The 7,864-nt window shown below is 48.3% G+C and overlaps 1 protein-coding gene across 1 annotated transcript in view; it reads left to right on the top strand.

Moving 5' to 3' along the window:
• The first annotated feature begins 6 nt into the window (after positions 1–6).
• The window catches only part of LOC104979780, a 33,481-nt gene continuing 25,623 nt past the window's right edge, over positions 7–7,864 (top strand). Inside the window, exons 1-2 of the mRNA XM_010828301.1 lie at positions 7–164; positions 5,967–6,052. The gene's annotated coding sequence lies outside the window, so the exon portion shown is untranslated. The remainder of the gene's footprint in view (positions 165–5,966; positions 6,053–7,864) is intronic.

Genomic DNA, 7,864 nt, shown 5'->3' with positions numbered 1-7,864 from the left:
AGGAAGTTGGGGCAGAGTTGGGTCACCCTGTGGCTTAACCCGGGCTCTGGCCCGCAGATGCTCCCCTGGGGCCAGCTCAAAGCCCTAGCCAAGGGTCGTGGGGGCTGCGGGAGCTAGTACGCCAAGCTGGGGCACCCACAGCATCGAGGACAAGGCTCCATCTGGTGAGTGACCATCCCTGGGGAGTGCGGGACAGATGGATGAACAGCGGTGGGAGGGGGGCCTCAGGGGCAGCAGACAGCCCATCTACAATTTCTCTCCACCTTCTAGTCAGCCCGCTTCCTGAATGGGTTGGGGAGGCTGTTTGACTTGAGTCTTTGCTCTGCAAATGTCTGTGGTTTTAAGAAGTCAACTCAGCGGGCTGGGGTCCATAATCAATAAGAGCAAGAGAGAAGGATGGCCCCCTTGTAGCCAAAGTCTGCTCGGGGGACAAGGAACAGGGGATAAATTGGGAGATGGGATTAGGCTCCCTGAGGCAAAGTCAGTCAAAGATGCTTTTGTTCTTAAACTAGAGATGTGGGGTGAGAAGAGAGGTTATGTGTGTGCTGTGCTTAGTCGCTCAGTCGTGTCCGACTCTTTGCAACCCCACGGACTGCAGCCCACCAGGCTCCTCTGTCCATAGAATTCTCCAGTCAAGAATACTGGAGTGGGTTGCCATTTCCTCCTCCAGAAGATCTTCTTGACCCAGGGATCAAACCCACATCTCCTGCATTGACAGATGGATTGTTTTACCACTGAGCCACCCTGGAAGCCCCAGAGAGGTCTCAGACCTCCCTGAAACATAATCCAGATAGTGGCGTTGGGGGAGTCTGACTTTCAGAACAAACTCCCACTGATGACCAAGGACATCCTTATCCTAGTCTTCCAAGGTCATCAAAGAAGGAGGTCCCACCACCCAGGCAGCCCTCCTGGTTGGAGCCCTCCACTTGGGGAGGCGCCCCGGGTCCCACCTTGGCCCTCCACCGGGAGCCTTCACACCCAGCTGCCTGGGGTGGGGTGAGGTTGGGTAGAAAGGATGTGGTTTCTGAAAGGGCACACCCAGGCCTGCTGCTTCCTCCCGGCCCCAGTGCCAACACGGCCATCAGGGTCTGGGAAGGTGGCCCAGAAGCAGCCAGGAGTGGGATGGATTTAGAGTGGAAGGCTGGAGCCAGGGATGATGGAGCTGGTGGGGTTAGGCTAGGGGCACATCAAAAAGGCCTCGAATGCTGCACTCAGAGAGCAGAGGCTCCTCAGAGAGTTCCACTGGCCAGGTCACCCGTGGTTCTGAGGAAAACCTTGACAACCACTGGCAGCCAAGGGAGCGCTTCCCCCACTGCCAAGCACCTTGAGCTCCCCAGCCACTGGAGTGAGTGAGTCCATCTGGGAGGACTTCCTGGCAGAGGCAGGCTTTTCACTGGACCTTGAAGCACCCGTGGGATATCAATCTCAAACCCATCAGTGCATCTGGTCTGGGACATTGCCCCCACTCCACCCCCCAAGCTCCGACACAGGGCCAGACACCTGCCAGCGCTCAGTACTGCTGCGGATGGAAGGATGGCTGTGTCGGCCAGTTGTGGGTTCAGAGCCGCACTCCCCTGTGTCTGCGTGGCTGTAGACAAGTGTCCACACTGCTCTGGCTTTGTCTGTGCTCCTCCATAGAATGTGCTGTGCTGTGGATCTTGCACGTGAGAGCATGGCTCAGTGCCCAGCATACAGTAGGCACTCTGAAACACTGTCCACCTTGCCCATTCTCTCATATTTTGTCCCTGTCCCACAGCCTGGCTATCCTGAGCACTCTCCACCCATGCCACACGTGTGCATCTGTAGAAACTCCGTGAGTCACATCTAGAAAGAGGGACTAGTCATGGGTGTCAATCTCCATCAAGCGTGCAGGGAGTAGTCTGTTATACAGAGTGAAGTATGTCAGAAAGAGGAAAACAAATATCACATATTAAGGCAGCCAATTAAGGCAATCAAACCAGTCAATCCTAAAGGAAATCAACCCTGAATATTCACTGGAAGGACTGATTATGATGCTAAAGCTCCAATACTTTAGCCACTTGATGCAAAGAGCCGACTCATTGGAAAAGACCCTGATGCTGGGAAAGATTGAGGGCAGGAGGAGAAGGGGACAACAGAGGATGAGATGGTTGGATGGTATCACTGACTCGATGGACATGAGTTTGAGCAAGTTGGGAGTTGGTGATGGACAGAGAAGCCTGGCGTGCTGCAGTCCATGGGGTCACACAGCTGAGCAACTAAACAAAAAACAATTGACCACAGCCCACCAGGCTCCTGTGTCCATGGGATTTCCCAGGCAAAATACTGGAGTGAGTTGCCGTCTCCTACACCAGGGGATCTCCCTGAACCAAGGATCAAACTCGAGTCTCTGTATTGATAGATGAATGAGTCACCTCATTCATCGGAGTCACCTGGGAAGCCCCCACAGTAAGGTAATGTTCTTAAATAAGTTGATGAATTCACAAAATGACTCTCTGCACCTGCTCTGGTGAATTAGTTAGATCGGTATTTGTCACAAGGTATAGTAAGGAAATTTCAGGCACAGTGTTCTTTCAGGGAAAGGAAGGTCTACTTTGTTGCTAAGGCAGCTTGTGAGTTGTAAAGCAGACCTGGAGCTCTGGTCCTTCTAAAGTTATTATGAAGTGCAGAAAGCAACTTCTGAGGGCAGGAGGAGAAGAGGGCAACAGAGATGAGATGGTTGGATGGCATCACCGACTCAATGGACATGAGTTTCAGCAAACTCTGGGAGTTGGTGAAGGACAGGAAACCTGGTGTGCTGCAGTCCATGGGGTCTCAGAGAGTGGAGATGACTTATTGACTGAACAGCAACATATTAATGCATGTATATATATATATGGACTCTAGAAAATGGTACCAATGAACCCATTTGCAGGGCAGTAATAGAGACAGACATAGACAACAGACTTGTGGATACAGGGGGAGAAGCTGGGACAAATTTAGAGAGTGGCATTGACATATACACCATTGTTGTTGTTAAGTTGCTAAGTTGTGTCCAACTCTTGTGACTCCATGGACTGTAGCCCCCAAGGCTCCTCTGTCCATGGGATTTCCCAGGCAAGAATATTGGAGTGGGTTGCCATTTCCTTCTCCACGGGATCTTCCTGACCCAGGAATCAAAATTGGCAGGCAGATTCTTTACGACTGAGCCACCAGGAAAGCCTAACATATATACAGTACCAGGTGTAAAGTAGCTAGCTAGTGGAAAGCTGCTGTATAGCACAGGGAGCTCAGTTCAGTGTTCTGTGATGACCTAGAGGGGTGGGATGAGGGGGTGGAGGGAGGCTCAAGAGTGAGGGGATACATGTATCCCCTCATATACATATGGAAGAGGACTGGAGACAAGACTTGGGGACCATTTGGTGACTCTAGACATGGCTCAAGCCCATGGGGAATCCAGGACAACATGCTGATTTCAGCTTTAATGAGGGGATGGATATGACTTGGGAAGAAGTTGTGTTTAAGATGTTTGTTACTTACCCTCTTTGCGTCTTGGTTTCCTCACCTGAACAACGGGAATGCTGGAAGCGTCAATAGCATCATGCCACCACAGGATGATTGTGAAGAGTAAAAGAATTATTGACGTAAAACCTTGGAGTGGTGGCTGGCAAGACATAAGCGCTTGTTAAATGTTAGCTTGTGTGCTATTACTTCATCCCCGGCCTTTGCGCTGGCATGACCCACACACATGGCCTTCTAGTTGGCACTCCCTCTGAATGCCCATCAGCTTACCTAACCCTACACCAGCTGGCTGGTTCTTCCAGCTTCAGCCAATCTCTGCTGGGCTCACTAATGGATCCATGGGACACGCTGTCATGGAGGTGTCTCTGGAATCTGCCCTTTCTAGATGTCAGGGCACCATTGTGTCAAGAGAGGGTACCATCAACAAGATGGCAATCACCATCAATAAGATAGTAAAAGACCTCACTAAGATGGCAGAGATCCTCACCAAGATGGTAGATGCCCTCATCAACATGGAGGCTATCCCCACCAAGATGGCAGCTACGTCCATCAAGATGGAACACACTCCATACCCTTCACCCCCATCCAGACTCTCTTCCAGATCTTTGTATCATCTTTTAACACCTAGAACCAAAAGACCACCCTTTGGCAGGCCAAAGGGCTATTTACAACTTTAACTTGAGACATTCAAGGTCACTGGCCCTCTGCCTCCAATGACTAGCCCCCACCACACAAATCAACCCAGCCTTCCTCCTCCCTGACAACATCACAACCAGCCCAACAGCTCAATATTTAACTGTGGACTGCTATGTTTATGATCTGGGGTTGGTTGAATCCACAGATGCAGAGAGCCAACTGTGGGGCTTGAACACTGGAGGATTTTGGTATTCATGACAGGTCTTGGAACCAACCCCACACAGGTTATAGAGGGATGGCCGTACATCATAACTTTGTACTAAGTAGGTATACCTGATCCTGTCCGTGGAGGGGATTCCTGAAAATATCCCTTCCCTGTGACATTTTACACCAGACCAAGCCATCCCTGGCCCATATTCTACCTTGCTTTCCTTTGCAGTATCTGTATCTTCTGTGGGTTTGTTGCTATTGTCGGTTTTTCTTCTACTTTTAGTTCATGAGATACTATTCTCTGATGTGCCTCAACTTTTGATTGACTGCCAGATACCATTTACGAAAAACTGTAGATATTTCTGATGGTTCTTCATGGTGCTATTTCCTTCCAGAGAGGTTTTACTTTTGCTTCTGGCAGATAGTGAAAGTAAAGGCAGGTGTTGCGTGCATGTTCTGTTGCTCAGTCATATCTGATTCTTTGCAACCCAACGGACTGTAGCCCACCAGGCTCCTCTGTCCATGGGATTTCCCAGGTAAGAATACTGGAGTGGGTTGCCATTTCCTCCTCCAGGGAATCTTCCTGACTCAGGGATTGAATCCATGTCTCTTGCGTCTCCTACACTGGCAGGTGGATTCTTTCCCACTGCGCCACCTGGGAAGCCCCCAAAGGCAGGTGATTTCAGTCTAATCAGAAATTAAGCTGAGTTGAAGCTGAATTTTAGTCTGGGTGAAGGTTGCTCTGTTTCTCGTTGCTCCCTGCTCCTAGAATGAAGTTTTTGGTGACCCCATCTTTCCAGGGTCTATTTCTCCAGCCCCAGAAGATTGCCAGAATTCAGAATTCAGCTTCTCAGCCTCTCTCTGGCCTGCTTTGCACCGAAGAATTGCATTCAAATCAACAACTTGCTTGCGAGGGGAGGGTGGGGGGAAACAGCACTGCATCATGTCTACTCACCTTTCTAGGATTCTGACCTCTCATATCCTGGTTTGACAACACCTTGATACTGAAGGTGTTTTTTTTGCCTTCTGATTTTATCCAGTTTTTTTAAAAAAAGCTGATTCTGGTGGAAGGGTAAATCTGCAATGAGGTAGCCTGCCATCACTAGAAAGTTATCCCAGTTGTATTTTTTCTAAGTATTTAAAATTATTTACTCATTTGTTTTTGGCTGTGCTGGGTCTTTGCTGCTGCGTGCAAGCTTTTCTCTAGTTGCAGCTAGCGGGGGCTACTCTTTGTTGTGGTACACGGGCTTCTCAGCTCAGCAGCTTCTCTCACTGCAGAGCATGAAGGCTTCAGTAGTTGTGGCTCCTGGGCTCCAGAGCACAAGTTCAGTAGTTGTGGTTCACAGGCTTAGTTGCTCCATGACAAGTGGGATCTTCGTGGACCAGGGATCGAACCTGTGTCTCTTGCATTGGCAGGCGGATTCTTAACCATTAACCCACCAAGGAAGTCCTTCCTGTTGTATTTTTAACATAAGATTTTTATCAAGCCTCCATTTCTAACTCTGCTCAGATCACCATGTTTCTCTGTTTCTGGCCTCCTGGGTCCCTGCCTTTGTTACCACCAGTTTGATGAAGGCCCCTCCTAACTTCTTACTGCCTTTGATTTCCCTGAAGTTCTCATATCTGCTGTCTACCCAAAGGTCTGGAAGATCCAAGAGGCATTTGCAGTCTGTCCAGGGAAAGTGATGGGAGATGAGGAATTAAAACCTGGAGCACAGCAGAGGAGGTAATTTTTTAAATCTCCTTGGGTTTTCCTCTGGATTTCTGTGTAAGCATCTAGATGTTTGTGTATAACTGTTCTCAGTCACTCAGTTGTGTTTGACTCTTTGCGACCTCATGGACTGTAGCCTGCCAGGCTTCTCTGTCCATGGGATTCTCTAGGCAAGAATACTGGAGTGGGTTGCCATTTCCTACTCCAGGGGATCTTCCCGACCCTGGGATCAAACTCGTGTCTCTTGCATCTCCCACAATAGCAGGTGGATTCTTTACCACTGAGCCATCTGTTAACATATGTCTGACTGCTTATGTGTATGTGTTTGCCATTGTCTGCAAGTGCTGGAGAGTGTGTTGGGAAGTGGGAAGTGTTGGTGTATCGAGTATGGTGCGGTATCTTTCAAGTTTTTTTTTGATGTGGATTTATAAAGTCTTTATTGAGTTTGCTGTTAATACGATACTGCCTGCTTTATGTTTTGGTTTTTTAGCCATAAGGCATGTGGGATCTTAGTTTCCCAGCCAGGTATCCAACCCTCATCCCCTACACTGGAAGGCAAAGTCTTAACCACTGGACTACCAGTGTGTTACATCTGTAGAGTGTATTTTTATGTATTTTTGTAGTTGAAGATTCAGGTGCCACCTACTCAATAGGATAGTGGAAATGATGAGGGAGGTGCAGATGAGGGTCACCAAGGCCAGTGGGGAGAGCAAGAAGTGGCCAAGGACAGAGCCCTGTGTATATAGAGTTCAAAGGTCAGGCAGAAACAGGAAGAGGAACCAAGTCAAGAAGGGAGACTGAGAAGGAACAGACAGAGAAACAAGAGGCCTGTGAGGGATGGATTTCAGGAAGACAGTGGTCAGACCTGTCCCATGAATGTGAGACTGAAAAATGCCTGTTACAGATTTAGCCACAGAGAGAGCTAGAAGACTGAAAGGGATGGAAATAAGACTTCAGGGGGTGGTGGAGTCAAGTAGGTGTGTGTCGGTAAAGACAGAAGTGTGGATGACCCTTTGAGAAGGCAGGGTGGAGGCTGAGAGGTCACTGAAGAGAGAAGGAACAGCCAGGAATTTTTCAGAAGAGGTGGCAAGAATACACAGAAGAACTGTACAGAAAAGATCTTCATGACCCAGATAACTGGGTCAGATAACATGACTTCATGATGGTGTCATCACTCACCTAGAGCCATACATTCTGGAATGTGAAGTCAAGTGGGCCTTAGAAAGCATCACTACGAACAAAGCTAGTGGAGGTGATGGAATTCCAGTTGAGCTATTTCAAATCCTTAAAGATGATGCTGTGAAAGTGTTGCACTCAATATGCCAGCAAATTTGGAAAACTCAGCAGTGGCCACAGGACTGGAAAAGGTCAGTTTTCATTCCAATCCCAAAGAAAGGCAATACCAAAGAATGCTCACACTACTGCACAATTGCACTTATCTCACATGCTAGTAAAGTAATGCTCAAAATTCTCCAAGCCAGGCTTCAACAATACATGAACTGTAAACTTCCAGATGTTCAAGCTGGTTTTAGAAAAGGCAGAGGAACCAGAGATCAAATTGCCAACATCTGCTGGATCATCGAAAAAGCAAGAGAGTTTCAGAAAAACATCTATTTCTGCTTTATTGACTATGCTTTGACTGTGTGGATCACAATAAACTGTGGAAAATTCTGAAAGAGATGGGAATAGCAGACCACCTGACCTGCCTCTTGAGAAACCTATATGCAGGTCAGGAAGCAACATTTAGAACTGGACATGGAACAACAGACTGGTTCCAAATAGGAAAAGGAGTACGTCAAGGCTGTATATTGTCACCCTGCTTATTTA

The sequence above is a fragment of the Bison bison genome, unplaced genomic scaffold (genome assembly GCF_000754665.1).
Source record: "Bison bison bison isolate TAMUID 2011002044 unplaced genomic scaffold, Bison_UMD1.0 scf7180017864492, whole genome shotgun sequence".
NCBI classification, from domain to species: Eukaryota; Metazoa; Chordata; class Mammalia; order Artiodactyla; family Bovidae; genus Bison; species Bison bison.
Note: the sequence above shows the minus strand (reverse complement) of the source record. Positions and strands in the feature narration are given on the sequence as shown.